At 54.2% G+C, this 19468-nt stretch overlaps 1 protein-coding gene across 1 annotated transcript in view; it reads left to right on the forward strand.

Moving 5' to 3' along the window:
- The first annotated feature begins 2283 nt into the window (after positions 1 to 2283).
- TMEM121 (transmembrane protein 121) overlaps positions 2284 to 19468 on the forward strand; it is a 41967-nt gene continuing 24782 nt past the window's right edge. The window contains exon 1 of the mRNA XM_055815833.1: positions 2284 to 2444. The gene's annotated coding sequence lies outside the window, so the exon portion shown is untranslated. The remainder of the gene's footprint in view (positions 2445 to 19468) is intronic.

Below are 19468 nucleotides of genomic sequence, written 5' to 3' on the forward strand. Positions count from 1 at the left end.
AGGTATGGGCCTGCTGGAAAGTTGCATTTCTGCAAATTAACCTCTACTGTTATAATTCACTGTAAAAGCACTCTCACACCAAAATTAAGGAGTGTTGACAATGTTACGCTGCACAGTAAATGCAAGTAAGAGTTATTAGACTAACAAATAGCCAAATTAGCATAAGAGCTGGCTTTGCCTCACTGGAGTAGCAACCTTAGAGGCTGTGTAAGTGAAGCATAATTCAGTGCAAGTGTGATAAGTGACCAGGGCTGCACGGAGAGATCTCTAAATTGCCCTGCTTTGCAAGGCTTCACATCCCGACTGTGCTGGTGCTCCAGCTGAAGTGAGGCCTTCCTGCTATACCTGGCATGGCCACAGGTCCCTTATGGCAATCTGCAGTATTGCTTGTTAATGTGGTTGGAAATTAGGGTTGTGGCTGCCCTGTGTAGATAAAGCGGGTTGAGATGTAGGAGAGCAGCTGCTGTACATGCCAGGCAAAGCTTCTTTTCCTGCAGCGATGTAGGAACAGGCACAGGAATAGCAAGGCACGCCAGGGTAAAAGCATCACTTGCAGCTTTGATTGATCTGGTTAGTGGATTAAACTCATATTCATATAAACACACTTGCTGCCTCAACCTGCTTTCGTGCAGCTTGCCTGAGAGGGCCCCCTCCTCACACAGTCCCATCCATAAGTGCAGAGGGTTTGTTCATTTGGAGCAACTTTGACTACAGGCAAGAGGCTGTGAAGGCACCTACTCTGCTGGTGCTCACAGGCTCCCCCAGGACACATGCCCAGCCCAGCGTGGCAACCTAGTGCAGAGCAGCCTCCAGCCTTTAGCTGGGGAAGCTGTTGGCTCCAGTTTGACAGTTTTCCCATAGTTGGCATCCCAGTGCAGAGGAACTGTAGCCACATCGGGGGGCTGAGCCAGTCGGCTGTGCCAGGGGTAACTGCTGCTTGAGATGCAGTGGGAGACTCTGAGCCAGCCGAATCTGCGTCCCGGGAGGGTGCCCCATTCACACCACGAAGCGACAGTGCTTTCCTCTGCAAAGAGTGCAATGGCTCCCTCTTTGCAAAGTGCTGTAAGCCTGTGAGTAGGAGGGGTGAGAGCAGGGCTGCTGGCTGGCCTCCCTCCACCCTTCACCTTTCAGTGCTGCACATCCTTGGTGAAGAAGGCAGCTAACCAAGGAGCTGCTGCTCCGGGATCACTGGTCCTGTGCCCCGGGAAACATCCCAACTGAAGCTGGGTATCTAGGACAGAGCTCCCCACGCTTCAGCCGCTGCTGTCAACAGGCAAAGTCTGTGGAGTTAAGAGATTTCTAGGGGCATCAGTTCCCATCCCTGTTACCCACATGCCAAGCCCACCTACGGCAGGGTACCTTGGGTGCTGTGGGGGTCAGGGCTGCCACACCAATGCCCCGGTGAAGCATCTTACCCATGCCTGGGCAGGGCCTGGAGCGGGAGGAAGGCATGGGGGGGCAGGAGGGAGGTGGAAAATTGATACTGGGATAGGACATGTGCCTAGCCTGGGCTGCCCATGGGATGGTGTGGGAGCTCCGCTATGGGGGGGCAGGCTATGGCGTGGGGGAAAAGACGGGGCAGCCCCTCTCCATTTTCCAGCAAGGCAGCTGAGCCAGCCCCGGGGCACAGCCAGGAGAAGGGCTTGAGGTCAGTGTCCCGGGCTCTGGGACTGGCCACAGCTCCCCGGGATGGTGACGGGGGTCCTGGGCTCTAGGACAGGGATGGAGATGGGGTGGCGGTGGGGGAGATGGGGTGGCGGTGGGGGAGGTGGGGGTGGCGGTGGGGGAGGTGGGGTGGCGGCGGGGGCGCGGAGGCTGTGATGTTGCTCTTAGGCGGCAGGGACGGCGACCGGGGTCCCGAGGTCTGCGCCCACCCTCCAGCGACCCGGGGGCGGGGTGGCGGGGCGCAGCTTGCTCTCGGGTGCCAGCAACGGGGCTCCCCGGCCGCAGGACGCCGACGGAGCGCCCCCCCCCCCCCCCGCTCCCGGGAACCGGGGCCCGCCCGCGTCCTGCGGGCAGAGCGGCGGGCTGCGGGGAGGGGGCTGGTCCCGGTGCCCCCCCGCGGCGGCGCGGGGCGGAGGGGCGGTGGGCACGGTCCCCCCTCCCCGCGCACCGCCCCGCCGCCCGCCCCCAGCGCGCCTCCCGCGGACGGCGGAGCGCGGCGCGGGGCCGGGGGGCGGCGAGCGGCGGCGGGGCGGCCCGCAGCCCCCGACGGCAGCGGCGGCGATGCGGCGAGGCGGGGCGGCGGGCGGCGAGGCGGGGCGGCGGGCAGCGCGGCGGGGGCGGCGGGCGCCGCGGGGCTGAGCGGCGGGCGGCCGGGGCTCCGCGGCCCCCGGGGGCACCCGCCCGCCCCGCCCGGCACCGCACCCGGCACCGCACCCGGCAGCGCACCCGGTACACACGGATTTACGGCGCGGACTGCAGCCCCGGAGCGGCCCCCGCAGGTAAGGCACGACCGGCAGCACCGGCGGGGGGTCCCGCCGCCCCCGCGGCGCCGCTCCAAGCATCGCCCCCCCCCCCCCCCCCCCCCCCCCCCCCGCCCTCCGCATTGCTCAGCGGACGCGGCAGAAGTTTCCCCCGTTGCGGTCCCACCGGGCAGTGTCGTCCCCCCCCGCGCCACTCCGCCATCGGGTGCTGCAGGGATGGGGCAGCCCCGGCGGCCGCTCGCCCTCTGCTCCGCTCCGCTCCCCTCCCCGCTGTGCCCCCGACTCCCTCCGGCGGGGTCGCAGCGTGGGCCGGGGTCCCGCAGGGGCAGCAGCGGGGTGCTGGGGGGGCTGCGGCCAACGCGCCCCCCAGGAGGAGGGTCGGTGGGCAGGAGGCGGGGGGAGAGCAGAGCCGGCTGCGGGGGCTGCTGCGGGAGATGCTTCTTGCTTTTGGACCAAACTTGGCTGCGGGGAACCTGCACTCAGCCCGGGAGCCCCGGGGTGGGACCCCTGCCGCGGGGGTGTGCACCAAGGGCATGCCCAGAGCATCCCGCCGCTCGGGGCACTGGGTGCCTCGCCTGGGTGGAGTGGCTGTCCCAGTGTTGGGGATGCTCTCCAGCTAGGCCTCAGCTGGAGATTGCAGGAGCCGTGTTGGATCTGTCCTCCACCAGGATTGGGAACTCTCCCCAGCCCTCCTTGCAGCAGGGCTGGGTGCCGGGAGGCTCACCTTGTGAGCACGGGGTGCTCCTGGTTTCCCTGTTGGGAACCTGGACCCTTTGCAGTCGACCTCAGAAGGCAAGTGTAGGAGAAGTGGCATAGCTCATGGGAGAGATGGCACAGCCCGTGGGAGAGGTGGCACAGCCCAGTGGTCACCATACACCCTGAGGCACCGGGAGGGGGTTGGCCCTCCCCTGAGGATGCTGAATGTGCCCCCATCTCCCACCCTGCTGGCAGAGGCACTGCCCACCCACAGAGCTGATGTGTGCAGGAGGACGTGGGTGATGCTGGGGGTCCTGCCCCACTGGCACTGTCGGGTGTGGATTTTATTTGGGGCCTTTCCAGTGCCTGGAGAATCCCCATCCAGAGCCTTTCCCCCCTTTTTCCTGCACGGTGGCAGGCTGTCACCGTCCGTCGGGCAGACAGGCAGTGCTGCTGAGCCGTGACTTCCCATGGGTGTGGGGTGTTGATCCGAGCTCTGCCAGAGCACAGGTGGAAGTTGTGCTCAGCCCGGTGCATCACCTGGGGAGCCTGATCCGATGCTCCCGAGCTGGAGGGGAGTCAGATCCAGAGTCCTCACTGTCACCTCACATGCCACTGTCATACTTTTTGTGGGGCAGCAGGGCGGCTAGCACGTGGGTTTAGGTGTCCCATGGTAGTTTACGCCAGGAATCTGGATGCCTCTTTAGTTGTGAGCTGCCTTCACCTGGGCCCACCATAATGCCCAGTCCTGGTACCATCCCCTCCACATCTCCCGGGCTTGCTGAGCTCCATGGGTCCTGGGCAGCTCCTTCATCTGCCAGTGCTGATGCTGTGCTGGCCTGCATTCAGGCTGTGGGCTGTCCACCCTGGCGCTGTGCGTAACAGCTGGCACCTGCCTTCTCCCCTGGGTGCCTGTTGGGTGCGGAGGGTGCCCTGGGTTCATCTGTGGGATCAGATACGAGTGCAAGAGTCTGATCGCTTGCGTGCAAAATCCTCCTCCAGAAATCCCCTTCTCCTGAGCGCCACCGATGTAAGATGAAATAAGCACAGATCCTGCAGTTTTAGGGCTCTCGACAGGTTTTGCTGCAACCAGCATAGACTGGGCTGAATATAAAATGGGTTTTTCTCCATTTCCTGATGCAAAGCTTTTGCCGTCAGCATGAAAACAGATGTTTGGCTGTCTGTTTAAGCCAGTTTTACAGAAAACTGCCTGTGGTTAAGACACTAGCGGTAGTCGGATCTCTAGCCCTGTCCCGTTCACCTCTGTGGTTCCAAAGGCTTCCTGAGCGTAGCTGTCCTTAAACTCCCCTGGACCTGGTAGAGCCAGGGCTGCTGCCGGAGGGGTATCCCCCTGCTCCCTTTAGAAACTAGTAGGGGAAATACAAAATACTGTGCAAATGCTGGAGGAGGGTTTTGGAGCGGTGAGCCGAGGAAGCGAGCGTGTCTTGGCACAGCATCGCAGTTGGAGCTCGTGCCTGGAGCTGAGTCCCCACTGCTGTGTCCCCGAGTCCCCATCCAGCTCTGGGCGCCCTGCTGTGTGCTGCAGGTGCTCTGGGGAGCGTGGTGGAGGATCTGGGCCCTAGCTTCTCTGCCGCCTTGCTGTGAAAAGGCAGCAGCCGCAGCAGGCTGTCCCCCAGGAGTGCCGTGTACCCGTACCGGCCCGGGAGACAGCCCCACTGATTCAGTTATTTAGCACGTAGATCCAGAGAGAGCGTTTTCCTATGCCTGCTTTTCTGCTTTAACGAATTGATAGATCGCTGCTGCTGTTTTGCTATGGGCCAACTAAAAGCACAGCCCGTGCACTGTTCTGGAACTCATCATCTTGCTCGTTTTCTTGTAGCTACCCAGACCATGAGGCTGGCCGGGGACAGTGGCAGGAGGGAGGTGCAGGTCCTGCCCTGGGCTCAGGGTGCCACGGCAGGGCTCTGCTGAATCACAGCTACCTGGGTGCTCCCTCTGCCTTCGCAGGATGCTGCTGGTGCTCCGACAAGTAGCTTCATGTGTAAATGGGGATTTCTTCAAAACTCCTGGGAGGGGAGCAGCTGGCAACGGAATAGCTCTGTGGCAAAAAACGTTTGTGTGTGTGTGTGCGTGTGTGTGTTTGTGTGAACTCCAGTCTAAATGGGAGAGGGAAAACATCCAGAGTTACGGAACTAATGCAAATGGAGTTGGCTTTCATCTCTCCCTGCAGCATCCTTTGTGGAAGGCATTTGCATTTCCCCAAAGTCAGTTCCTCCCTGCCTGTCCCTCAAGCAAATCCACAGCTACAGAGCAGAGGAAAGCCTTTTACAAGGTGAGGGGTGGCTCTCCAGATCTGGAGAGAGGTGAACTCAAAATATTTGAAAAGGAAAGCTCTTATTTTAAGGTAGCAACTCTGGACATGGCAGTGGATTGCACACACAGACTGCGGTGTGCCCCGCTGTTGACCACAGGGCTGGGGACCATTCCTGGGCTCCTACCAGGCTACCACAAGCAGGTGACCCATCCAGGAGGGGGACAGGGATGGGGATGGGGGGGCTCACGCATGCCTCTGACCTCACCCTAGCACAACTCCAGGATGCCACCAGGACCTGCTTCTGCAAGATGTGCTGGGAGACCCCTGTGGCTTCTATCTAACAGCTCTGAGGTCCCCAGACATCCTCTTCTCCCCATCCCCAGTGGTGCAGGGGGCTGCTGAGCCTGGGGGCTGCAAACAGCTCCAGGGTGGACTGCTGCTATTTGGGAGGAAGGCTCCAGCTCAGCAAAAATACAAACAAAACAAGATTTCACGAGCACTCTAGCAATAGCTATTAGCTATGCTAAAAGGATTAACAGCTCCGCAGGACTCCTCAAGTGTTTAAAACATAACTCAAGCATCAAAGGCAGCTCTTGTAGGCTCACATTTTCACATCAAGTAACTCTGAAAATTCCTATCCAACTTAATTAAAACATCCACTAGGCTCGTTAAAAGCAAAAAAGAAAAAAAAAACCCACCAAAAAACAAAGGCCTTTTTTTCCTTAAGCACCAAGCCATTTTGAAGAGAGGAGTTTACAGAAAAGTATGCAGGCTTCTTTGTTAAAGAATCACCTTTGTGAAAGTCCACTATCCCCAGAGCACTGTGTCTGATTAATCTCAGGCTTTCCCAAAAGGAAATAAATGTTTTTTGGGGGTTGTCCCCCCTACCCCCACCCCCTGCTGAGGGACCACAGAAGAAAGATGAAAAAGTGAGAAGAGCTTTGTAGAGAAAGTTAGGTAAGAGGGTGGGGGAGTGTCAAATCCAGACCTATAATAGGAAAGAAGCCACCAAAGTGCTGGTTAAAGTACCTTTCATCTTGAAGGCTCCAAAGTGCTGTGCAGCCCATGAATACACACAAAGGCTGGAAAATAATTGACAACAACCAGCATCATGAGATGAAGTCACCACCTTGGCTGGCAGCAGAGTCACCACAGGCACGTCACCGGCTTGTTTGCCATCAGTCCCTGACTGCCTCTCTGCTTGGCTGGATTTGTTACCAGAGTTGTGAGCTGGCTCAGCCAAGCTATTCTGCAAGATCCCAAGCCAAAGTTTTAGATGCTGCATTTGTGTGACACTTAGGTGGGAACATGTGGTCCTGAGCTGGCCCAGCGTGGCCGAGGTGTGATGGTGCTAGTCAGCCCCTTCCCAAGCTCCTTCCCTCGTGTGCTGGGTCCTAGGCAGCATCACCAGCATCTCCCATAGCGTTGGGATTTAATCCTCCATCCCTGTGATGTGCCTGGCTTCGGTGACGCTGGGTTGTCCCCAAGCTTCAGCATATATCCTCCCCAACCACCCTTACCCTCCTCTGCCTCAGGGGCCCTAGTTATTTCAGGTGCCCTGGGGAGACTTCAAATAGGTAGAGAGGCTCCCTCTGTACAAGGTATAACCAGGATGGTGTCACTGGAGCTATGGGTGCATTAAACACAATACCTCGACCTAGAAAATGCTTTTCTGACATCCACAGAGGCCTTGAACATTTTAGGATTTCATCCCATGATGTGAATTTTGTTGGTTTTGATCAGTAACAAATTAGCAACCCCCAAAAAAGAATTAAATAGCTCTCTCTTTCCTCTTGTTTTCGGGTGGGTTTGGTTTCTTTCTCTTCGCCATGCCCTGTGTGGTCAGAGGGTGCCTGCAAAGGCAGTGCTGAGAAACGCTGTCAGGAGCAGAGCTGCTGCTGCTGCATCTTCTGGGGAAGATTTGCAGCACGCCTTGCCTCTTCCCTTCCCGCCTGGCCGTTTTCTTGAGGTGGACTGTAGGACTCGGGCAAACAGCCTCCCACTGCTGGGGACCCTCCGGGCTGCCCCTGGGGACCCGTCACACTCTGGTGCTGGGGACAGCAGGCTGCAGTTGTGCAGGGCTGGTGGCACAGGAAGGTGTGTGAGCACAGACTTTGTACCCATGCGCTCCGTGCACGGTCAGGATGTGAAATGCAGGAATTAGGAGGTAGACAGGGTTTTTACATCAAGTGTTTATAGCACCTTCCTCACTTTGTGTCTAGACATAGCTATAAATGAGGGAGAGGGCTATTACCTAGGAATAAAACTACTGAAACCAGCCCTGGAGAGCTTGTTGCTGTATATCCAAGGAACTGGGAGATTCCTTATGATTAATGTAACGATATCAAAGGCTATAAACTCACCACAGTTGGGTACTGAGTCAGGGGACACACTTACAATGTACCTGCCACTTGCAGCTTAGACTAAGCATTAACTATGGTCTCTTGCCAGCCCTTGGCCATTCCTGGGGCTGCCGCTAGCTTACAGATCATGGGTTCAGTTCAACTGACTCCACCAACTGCAATGGTGTAATAAAACAGCCCAGTAATCACCAAGGTGTAATTTCTCATTGCGGCGTGGACCGGCGGTGTGTGGAGGAGAGGTGATGCTGTGAGCGGAGCCCGGGCTGTGCAGCTCACTGGGAAACTCTGCCTTCGCGCCTGCTGATTTCAGGCAGGGAGAGCAGGGGCTGTGCTGTGTGCGTGGGCAGCCTGTGCCACCGCTGACCGCTCCGAGCAGTGCCCTGCCTGTCTGCGTGGCGGTGGGCAGGGGGCTTCACTGCGGGTGGGACATGCCTGAGATCTGAACCCAGAACTCCCAGTCCCCATCCTAGCAAGATCCTGCCCTGTAAATACTGGTGGCAGAAGTTAGACTGAAGGGATCTGATATTTTTTTTTTGGATGCAAATTCTTTTCTCTGATCTTTGCTTCTACCATGTCTAGCACAGCGGGGTCTCGGTCTCTGCCTAAGGCTTTGCAATACTGTTATAACATCAGCAAAAGTAATAAAGAAGAGGATGGAGTCCCTGGAAAAAATACCATGAAGCAAACCGCTGACACACTCTTGACAGTGGCCACATCAAGAACACAAAGACTTATTTTTTCAGCTAAGAGACACCTACCTATGCTGGGTCTGATTGATGGAGTGGAGTGGCAGGGGATGTCTCTTCTGAGCCCTTGGTTGAAGTGCTGTCATTAGAGGATGAAAAAGGTGGGGGGAAAGGCTTACCACTGATGGCTGGGACCCATTGGGACCTGCTAGCCCATGGCTAACTTGCCTTCTGAGGGATGAGGGATGGGAAGGAGCAGCAGTGCAAGCGGTTGGTGTGGGAGGCAGCAGGTGGGAAGGTTGGGTCTGTACCTTTGTGTCTGCAGAAAATGTTTCCCAAGTTAGGTTTCCTTCCCCACATTAGGTTTCCTCCTCCAGGTTAAATTTCTTCCCCAGACCGTGTGCCATGTCCAGGACTTGTACCCCCCGGGAGTTTTACCGTGCATGCATTCAAGATTAGGACGTGCTTCGGTAATACGGACCTCCTAAGTAGCTCAGATTTATTAAAAGCTGCACTCATTTGACTCCATAAAGAATGCTGTTGGGAATACAGCGACGCTTCTTGGATGTGAGTAAATATTGGCCTTGAATGAAGCTGCTGATAATGGGAGATAAGTTATCAACAGCTGTTTAACCTAATATTACTTCCATACAAGATAACACTGAGCTTTTGCAAGAGGTTAATAACTAGATGCAGAATCCATTGCTGCGTACAAAGACACCTGACAAACTGTAGCCTTAATTTTTCCCCGGGGCTTTATTACATCTAAAGGAGTACGTAGCAGGGAAACGTGCTGGTGGGTCAGGCCCGGCTCTGGCAGCAGCCAGAGGCAATGCTGTTGACCACGCAGCTCTATGCGGTGACCAAGGGAACAAGCGTGTTTCTGTGAGAATCTAGCTCCTCCAGATCAGAGGTGCTGCGATGGCATCACTACTATATGGTTATATTATGTGGCCATATAGAGCTTTTGCTGCTGCTAATCAGGCTTGAATCCCTGTGCTGTGCACATCCCAGCACAGTGACCGCGGAGCAAAGAGTGAAGGAAGGTAGATTATACATGGCATTAATACAGGTATTTGGGAGGTGATGTCAAAACACAAAGCGTGTATCAGCTGCAGGTCACAGGATCCCCTCGAAAGGGAATGCAGCTGATCCGATACAAGGTTTTAGCCCACAGTTATGGGTGTATTTTCCGCACAGCTTTAGGTGGCTACTGGTCTCTGCTATGTCTGTTACAGCCTGCTGTTGGACCTGTAATTCCACAGGGTTTTTAGAAAGAAGAGGTTGGCAAGGGCCAGAAGCACTCAGGAAGATTGGAAGGGCTCTGCTAGCGAGCCGTGCTCGGCTCTGCAGCCAGCTGTGCGCACCAGACTTCTTTCTCCGCAGAAGGGCTGCTCCCCGGCGCTGCCCCAAGCGTAGGGCTGAGGCAGAGGAGATGTCTCCAGCCCCTCACCACCCCTGCGATGTAGGACTGTGCTGGCTATTTTAATTACGTTCCTCTCACTTGGTCCCAGCCGTGGACGCTGTAGCCTTTCAGCGATCGGCTTCACCATCTGCTAAGGGAAGGGCTGGGGTGGGATGTGGTGGGAGTGGACCACCGCTTGGCCCTCTCTGCTAGCGGGAGCCACAGGGTTTCCCTGCACTTTCCCTGAGCATCAGGCGAACACGAGGGCACTGGTGTTAATGTCCAGCTGGGACATGCCTTGAATGTCTCTGAAGACACTGATCAGCCTGACCGAGCGCCCTCGGTGGAGGCTCCTGGCAGGAGCTGGGCTGTCTTTCAATGCTCCTGGCTCCCAGCCCCTTCTTTATCCAGCAGACCACACTGCTGCTCAGCAGAGCTGGCTGCAGATGCTAGGACAGCAGCTGCAGTCCTATTGATCCCTGTGGGGATGATGAGCCCAAATGAAGACCCTTGGGAAATCAGCACAGAATATAAAAATCTGGCTGCAAAGCAGAGGCTCGGACTGTGACAGCTCTGCAGATAAACCCATGTGAGAGCCCAGCTGTGCAGAGCATCCACAGAGAGACTGCTTTGAATGTGGCTTTGATGCTTGGGATACACAAGGAAATCTTCATCCCTTCCCAGGAGCCCATCACAGCTTTTGCTTCTCCCAGAGGAAGCACGTGGAAGTGGGTCCAGGTCCCTGCACCCATAGAGGGGACAAGTCCTTGGTTCCCCTGGGGCCAAGTGGTTCTTCCTCAGGTTGCAAGGCTGGAGGGAGAAAACTCAAGCACCTTGGGAACACTTTCTCTTCAAACCTCCCACTGCCTCAGGGCTGGGAGGGTCAGAGAAGCCCTGTGGCCCCCAAAACGAAGTAAGTCCTTTTCCTACCGCTGCAACAGCTGTTGCACAAGTAGATGGGGACATGTGCATTTGCAGGCCGTGCTGCACCCCTGGCATGTAACTCTTGCCTGTTAGAATCGCTGGGCGTAGGGGCTGTGATGCCTGAAGGCACTTTGGCTGGCTCAGGTGGGTAGGGGGACGCTGCTGCACTACCCTGCGTGTTACTGAGCTCTGGGTAGCTGCGTTTGGGCTAGCCCCGTTAAACAGCTCATAGCACCGCCTGCTTAGGCAAGCACATCTCTGGGGTCTTGCTATTAACTCCAGTTAAGAAGAAAGCTGCTGTTTTAATCGCTGTATGTGGCTGCTTTTTCTCCACCCAAGCATTTCAGGTGAACTTCCCCCCCGCCCCGTGCTGTTTGCAAACCATGCAGTGTGCAAGTGTGCCCTCACCCTTTTCACACACCCACCCGAGTGAGACAGCAAATTGCAGGTCCCTGGTTGTCCTTAAATTAGCAAATCACAGAATGGTTCGGGCTGGAGGGGACGTCTGGAGAACATCTAGTCAACCCCCCGCTAAAGCAGGGTCTCCTCCGGCAGGTTGCACAGTCACGTCCAGGCAGGTTTGAGCGTCTCCAGAGGAGACTCCATGGCCTCTCTGGGCAGCCAGTGCAAGGGCTCCATCACCCTCAAGGTAAAGTTCTTCCTCACGTTCAGATGGAACCACCTGTGTTGCAGGTTGTGCCCGCTGCCCCTTGTCCTGTCGCTGGGCACCACTGAACAGGGCCTGGCCCCGTCCCCTTGGCACCCACCCTTAAGATGCTTGTGTGCACTGATAGCTGACAGCTCAGGCTGCTGCTGCCCTGGGGCGGCTTGTCTGTTCCTTGCAAGTTCATTTCTGCAACAGCGGCAGAGCTGGGCGCTGTAGGTTAGCTTTTCTATAGCCACCCCCTGCCCCTGCATGTCATTTACACTGTGAGGTTAACGTGTAGTCTGATAGAAACTTTATTATTAAAGATCCTGAGTTCTTGCATTAATTAAGTTAGGACAGCCTGGGTTGACTGTGGACTTGCTTGCCTGCATTTAAAAAGCACAAGAAATTCCTGTGGCCCTGCTGGCAGTGTGTGAGTGATTTCCTCGTGCTAAGGCTGGGCAAGTTCTGCATCCAAGCAGCTGCTCCCTGCTGCGGACTGTAACCTTGTGATTCTCTTCCAGAGCTGGATTTTAAGCTTTAAGTTTACTGCTGCGAGCAAGATCCTGGCTGGCAACAGCTTCTCTGGTTTTCTGCATTTCCAGGAGAACCTGCTGCATAGTGGTTCTGCTGATCAGCACCTCCCCATGCCCCACGCAGGCTGCACTTTGGCATCCCAGCCCACTGGTACCTCACACTGTGTTGTGTGGTACCGAAGCTTTCCTTGCTGCTGCGCATCCTTTTCCTAGGCAACTTCCATTTACCTGTGTAGCCATTGGCTCCTATTTTAAAACTTGCTTTTAATCCCTTTGCTCTGGTTTGCTCTGGTTTGAATTCCCCTGGTGTATCTTAAATTTGGGTGAACATGACGGCTGGTTTTCAGTGGGCAGCACAGCAGCGAGCCACTTAGGGCTCTTCCTTCCACTCCTCCCCATCCCTTCCATGGTTGCAGAAATACAGTCACTGGCTCGTTTGGTTTGTATTTCCCTGATCAAAATCAATCCCGTGTTTTCTTTGGTTTCTGCTTTGATTTCTTAGCTTTTCTGATCTTCCCACCTTTACTGCAGCTACACAACTTTGTCCAACCTAATAGCCAGGGCTATTCTGTCCTCCTGTGTAACCAGGCTTTGGCAGTTAATCCTCGATCGTGCCTGGGGATTCATGGGGAGAGGAGAGCATTGTTTTGATTTCCCTCTCATACCCAAGCCTAGCAGGGCGAGTATAGGAAATTTGCAGTTGCAGAAGAACTTTGCAAAGTTGTGCTGCACTTTATTTCCTTGCCAAAGGCAAAATAAAACCACCCAGGGAAGAGGGAAGAAAGAGCAGAGGAAAATGTAACAGACATCAAAGGAAAAATGCTGAAAGAGAGGGGAGAACTGGCACCCTTAATGTGAATTTGGGAGGAATTTATGCACCTGAAGTGAAATAATCGTAGAGCTCAGGTAGTTTAGGTCACTTCACTGGGACTCGTTGCTCTTCATTAACCTCCCAACCACCCAGGTTCAGGTGTCAGCTCAACATCAAACCGCAGCCGATCAAAACTTACTCTGTTTGAAAAATTGCTGGAAAATTGGGTTTTCAAGTGACTGAATGTGATTTTATGAGGCACCTGCCTTCCTCAATATTGTAAATCATTCAAGATCAAAAATCTGAAAATGGATATTTGGGCCTGAAATCCAGTACTAGGCTGCAGCCAAAAAGAGCTGAGAAAATGCTGTTGCATTTATTTGTAAGTGAGGAGTCTCTTTATTTTTCCCCATGTGCTGTGGGGATTTTCTTCCCCCTGCCTCCCCCAAGAAGGTGGGGCGGGATCCAGGCACTGCCTTGCCCGGAGAGCAACACAGAAAGCAACTTGGTTTACTTCCACAGGAAAGACCCTGGTTTTCCAGCTGTCTCTACTGGCTGGGGATGCTCTCTCCCAGCTCGGCAGTACAGGAATGTGCAGGGAGAGAGTAAGAAAGATACTGCTGGGAAGGACAGCTGGCTCAAGCAGCTCCGGGATGAGTGTTGTCCATCATGGCCATTTATTTGGTTGGCAGAAAAAGTGGAAGCGGGTCTGGAGAGTGAAAGAGGCTTTCCCAGAATAGCTACAGCATATCGGGGCTGAGAGAGACAGGCCATGCAAGCCCTGGGTCTGCTGCTTTATTTCTGCCTTGCCTGTCTGGAATATAGGAGTTCCTGAGAGAGCTATGGGATAGAAACTGCCAAGCGAGATGTCACTTACGGTGATGCTGTGTGAGGAGTGCCTGTCCTGGAGGATGCGCTGGAAGCCTGGGTGAGCAGCTGGCTGCAGGCAAAGTGACCGAGTTCAGATCAGTGGCGGGTGCTGATGCCACCAAGGCACCCCAGCCGAGGACTTGCCGTTCCACAGTGGCCTCCTACCGGAATTCCTAGCCTCTGCAGTGCGGGGTGGCTGACCACACTTTTGCATTACATCCACAGCAGAGCGACCTGTTCAGATCGAGTTGTAGCCAAAATGCGTGCAAGCAGGCGTACAGTGTTCTCGTGGCATCCCAGAAACTCGATGGGACCCTGTAACCAAATGCTTGCCCGATCCCTTGCAAAAAAATTTTTCCTGGACAAATCCCACCAGCAGCTTCTACTGGTCTTCTGCATCACGTTATCTTGTTTAATATAAAGTGTCTGCAAGCCGTCGCTGAGCCGGCATTCATTGTCAGCCAGCTGTCAAGCTTAATTGGGTTGTCCTGTAAAATATCTTGCATATAAGTAAATCAAAAAGAGTGGGGCCCATAAAAGGGCCAGCATGTGGCACATTCATGTTATTTATAGGCTTCTCTGTGGTGCTCATCACCATGGCAGCTATGAAGGTCGATACTGACAGTTGTAAGGAAATGCCACGTATGTTTTAAAAGAGCCATGTGTATGAAATAAAGTGAGGCTTATGCGTCCCGGTGGAGCTGGGAGGCAAGCGTGTGGTGTTGGGCAGGGAGCCCCCAGCCCCACGCCGGTGGGACAGGTGGGGAAGGGGACATGGCAGGCCATAGTGGCTTTGTGGGCTGAGGGCTTCTGGGGCCATAAAGCCCACAGCCCTGTGCCCCAGGTGCTGCATCCTGCTATCTCTTTGGAAAAGTTGGGAACAAAACCTGACTCCCCTTTTCTGTGTCCTCTGTGCCCGGACTGGCCCAAAGCGCCATCCATCCTTCTTCCAGCCTGAGTTTATTCATTGCCAGTTTATCCTCATCTGTTCTTGTGACAGCACTGTCCTTTGACTTAAATAGCTCTGCTCCCTCGCTGGTGCTTACAGCCCTGCTGCGTTTGGCAGTACTGATCCTGCCTTGCTGGGCTGCTGAGCAGGGTTCGTGCAGGGGCTGCAGCCCATGAAGTGTGGCGTGACACAGTGTGGTACGGCATGGCACAGCGGCTCAGCAACCCCAGCCAGGTGCAGTCCTGGGCTGGCGGGGGCTGCCAACAGCCCCTGCTGAAGTTAAGGCAAAAGGGCCCAAAAGTACCCACATGCAGGAGGCTGGAGACCCCTTCATCTAGTTTCTCCTCTTCGGGATGAAGCCCTCATTTACCAGCTTGTTTTTCATACTTTTCCGTTTAATTATTCTGAAGCCAGTGGTGATTGCTCACGCCGAGCTTACCTGCTACAGCTGGCTTTTTAATAATGCTCTTTCTACTTAAAAAGCAAACAAAAGCAGCAGCTCCTCATGTCAGTTCTGTAACTGGCAGATAAAAAGCCTGCTCCAGCCACATCCAGGTGGAATTGGTTTGAGCATCCACACCTCAGTCTCTGCCTGGAAAGCAGCCTCGTGCAGAATGCTGTCAGTCCCAGCAGCATTGCTCCAAAATACCTTCCAGGGAGATGTATAGCAAACCCTCAACATGCTCCTTTTATTTCAAAATGACCTGGTCTCTCAGCTGGTGCCAGTCGTCCTAATTCCTCCGTATACCTGGTCAGGCTCTATCTCTCTCATCTCCATCTTCTTACTTGCCTCAGGTGGTTTCTTTCCCTCAGGGTGTCACAGCTCAGCCTTGACCCTAGAAACCCAGGACTTTTAAGCCAGTCCTTCATGGATCTCTCTCTCCCAGTGAGAAAAGCTTTTTATAAACCCAAATCTTTCTTTTCTTTTGCTAGCTGTGGCTTTCCCATCTTTTGTCAGGAGTTTTTTCCCTAAGGACTTGCCCTCTTGGAGAGGGCTGTTTCTCAGGGGTGCCCCTGGTGCACGCAGTGCCTTTCCCGTTATCCTTGCTTCTCTGCAGCAGAAACCAAACCGTGCCTGTTTTCCCCTCACCTAGGGACAAGCAGGTGCTTCTTCCTCTCCTGGTCATGTCTTTTCTCTTTGCTCGCTGTGGGCAGCCTTAGTTCCCGGGCTCCCGTGGGCGATGCACCTTTTGTTGCCATGAAATAAATGCCATGTCTCCCCAGCAGCCACCCATGGGCTCAGGTCACTGCTCCCAGCCCTGCACCTGAGCTGCAGCAAGGACACCTTCCTCACCATGTCAGGAAAGCCTCAGGGGACAGAGAAGTCATGATTAAAATCACTGTTTCTGCCTGTTGATGGTAACCATACCTGTATTCCTGCAGGAGCACGGGGGTTCACAGGTATACGTTTGTAAGCATTCAGTTTATGCTTTCTTAATAACAGTAAAGTGCTTTTGCCGAAGGCATTTGGTTAAAGAGTTGAAGTAAATAAACACGCTGGGGATTTTTTTCTGGGGAAAGGCAAGTCGCGGGCTGTCCTGGAGCTGATAGAACTGCCCTACTAACACTTACTGCCCTGGCACCTAGTGTTGGTCCCACAGACACTGTGGGTCCTGGTCACAAAAATGAGCTCACATGGGTAATGGATGTTAGGCACTTGCCGCAATGCTTTTTCTGGCTCCTACAACTCCATTCAAGAGCTCTGCTTGGAGAGCAAATACATAGGGTCTCTTTTTGCTCTAAGACTTATATGCTTATTAAGCTTTCTGCAGCGGAAAAAAGATTGCAAGGCAATTCAGCTTGCTAGCTAGGTCATGAATCCACATATATGTTATGAGTGCAAAGATATGCGTGTGCCCTGGGCTTTACCCAATCATACTGAGTAGTAATACAAGTCAGGGTGAAAATAAATCTTGAAACCAACTGCCTTACACGAAGCAAATACTTATTTTACCTAAAACCTAATTTTAGAACCTCAAAACTGTAGCCAGTCTCCTTTGTCTCACCATATGACTTTGCATAATGACATAAATATAGATAAGCATATATATATCTTTGTAAATAGATATGTATTTGTAAACACACTCTATTTTTTCCCCATTTTTTTTTTTTGAATGCAAGTGCCCCAAGAGCCAGCACTTGCTGTGTCAGCGGGGAATCTCTCCGCACGCTAGCAGTCCTCTTCCTCGCCCGGGCACGGGGAAGGCAGCGCGGGCACCCAGCCCTGCCACGTTAACATGCAGTTAGCGCTGTTTCTTTGGGCAGCAGCAGCTGGGAAATGCCAAAGCATGGCTTTAACGCTGACTTCCAGCATCGCTGGGATTGACGTGCTGCCCTGAGTAAAATGAAAGGCTGATGGGCATCAGGCCCTGGGGTTGCTGGCAGGGGATGCTGCCTGCAGCCCTGCCTCCCTCGCTGGCCGCATCTGCCCCTGCTGTAGTGATCTCAGCTCTGGCACAGTGGCAGTGTCAAGATGCAGCATTCAGATGCGCTGTAGCGTGGGATGAAATGTTTTGCATGCCCTTTGTTTGATACCCATGGAGGTCATTTGGGGAATGCCAGAGGTTTCGAGGGAATGCCCCGAGGGAGTCAGGATGTGCTCAGGTTTTGAAGTTCTCTGGAAAAAGTAGCAGAGGGCTTTGCTTTTCAGCAAAAAAAAGTACTTTTCAGCATTACGCTTTCCTGCATCCTCCCTGTGCTGAGTGTCTGAGTTCGTTTATGCAGCTATATTAACTTTGAATTCACCTTTCCATGGTGTTTCCTTCCCCTGCACACTTTTCCCTATGCACAGCTCAGCCTCCTTCAACAGGGCTGGTTTTGTAGGAAAGGTTTGGATGTGCAGCGGTGGGAGGCGGTCAGGAAAAGCCCATCTCATTCCTCCCCAACCATGAGGGTCCAGAGGGGGTCCCTCTGGGCACTCCACAGACCAGAACCATGCTAGGGCTTGCACAGCGGCTCCCTATGATGCTTCTGCCTGCCCGGGTCCCTCAGGGCCCCACGCGGCATCATGAGGCTGGGAGTGGGGCTGGTGGCCCCGATGGTTGCATTAAGCACCTTGCAGTCCTTGCTACCCACGAAGGTGGCAGCCTCTCGTGCGGCTGCAGGAGGTTTTTGGCTTGTGACTGGAAGTGTCTGGCGCTGGTGGCTGGAGAACAAGGCTCTGCATGAGCCAAGTGAGTCTTGCAGGCTCAGGAGCCAGAAAGTGAAGCGAAAGGCATGGCTTCAAGATTCCTTTTTAAAGTAGTGCCATGACTGTGAAGCCACTCATGAAAAATCTTGGTGGGAGGCCCAAGTGCTCGGGACCAGCTGCCGGTGCTGGGTGAGGCCACATCATGGTGTGGAGCAGCTCTGAAGAAGCAAACGCTCGTGCAAATGTGTAGGGGTGTGTGGATCCCCAGAGACGGTGGGGAAGGGCTGTGTGGGGGTACTTCTCTCTGGGGAAAGGGAAAGGTCTGCCAGAGCCACCCTGAAAGAAACAGGGAGGTGCTGCCACCCTGGGAAGGTGCAGCCCTACCTTTCCACCGGAGGAGCAGAGCAGGTACAGGAGATGAAACGACCTGCTGGTCTCTGCTTATTAAAGGAAAATGGTGTTTCCTGGCAGCGCTACAGATCTGACATTTTGATCCATTGAAATGCTCTCAAAATATACATCAGGAGGAAGTGATCAAAGCCGGGGGCATGGGGAGAGGTTCTCCTCCCCTCTGCTGGGCTCTCCCCCCCCCCGGTACCCCGCAGCAGGGTGGATGCACACAGGGGCTCCCACCGCGGTGCCAGCTTGTGGGGAGGTTTGACTGGGCGATGGATTGCTGAGCCCATCGCTTCTGGCTCAGCCCGAGCAGTTCTGGAAGGAGAAACCGATTGTGATTTAAAGATGTCAGAATCAGGAAATCCATCATGTCCCTCGCTAACCTGCTGCTGTGATTAATTACCCTCACCATTAACTGCCCTTTACAAATACACACCTTATTTCCAACCTAAATTAGTCCCTGGGCCTGGCTGCACCAGACAGTGATGCATGGAGGAGCATGCAGGGGCCGGTCGGCAGCGGGGCAGCACAGGCTGCGGGCATGGACACCCACTGCCATGCCTGTGCGGCCGCTGCCAGCACCCACGGACAGCAGCGAGGGGGGTGGGAGTCCCCATGAAGAACACCCCCAGAGTGGCTCCACAAGGGGAACGGGACCCCCACCCAGGCTCGGGGACATTGCGGGAGTGCTTGGTCTGCGGAGGGAGCAGGAGTGGGACAAGGGACAGCACCCAGCCCCTCATGGGAGCATCCTCAGGACATGCTCACAGAGCAGTACATCACATACCGGTCCCCTTCCCGCACAGGAGGCTCTTCCAGCAAACATGCGGGCAGAAGCTTGCTCTGGCTCTGAACTAAACTGTGCAGTAAATTAAGCCTCATCTGCATGAAATTTCCTCTGCATGTACGTTCAGGGATGAACCTGGGAACAGGTTTTATCCAAATTCTCCTGTCTTTTGTCTTTAATTTAAAAAGCTAGAATCTCCTATAATTGCCTCTGTGCTCGCGAAGAATTGGGGAATACTAAGAAACCCTCTGGTGGCTAATTGAATGCCTTATAAATGTTCCGACTGTAAGCAAAGTTCTCTGTCTTACATTATAAAGATATTTAGATCCAATTCTGTGCTAGGGTGATAATTTTATGAGGGATTTTCATATCTTTTGGACGCAATATGGAATGGATCATTACATTTTTTTACACTTAATTGCTTTTATCATCCAGAAATATTCAGCGTTTAATGATAATAAAGCACTTCTGCTAAGGAGGCCAAACACCATATACATTATTGCCTCGTGGTGCTGTAGTGCACAGCTCCTCGGCACTGCATGTCTGTGTGTCATCCTTCTGCTGTGGC

Source organism: Falco peregrinus, chromosome 10 (genome assembly GCF_023634155.1).
Source record: "Falco peregrinus isolate bFalPer1 chromosome 10, bFalPer1.pri, whole genome shotgun sequence".
Taxonomy (NCBI): domain Eukaryota; kingdom Metazoa; phylum Chordata; class Aves; order Falconiformes; family Falconidae; genus Falco; species Falco peregrinus.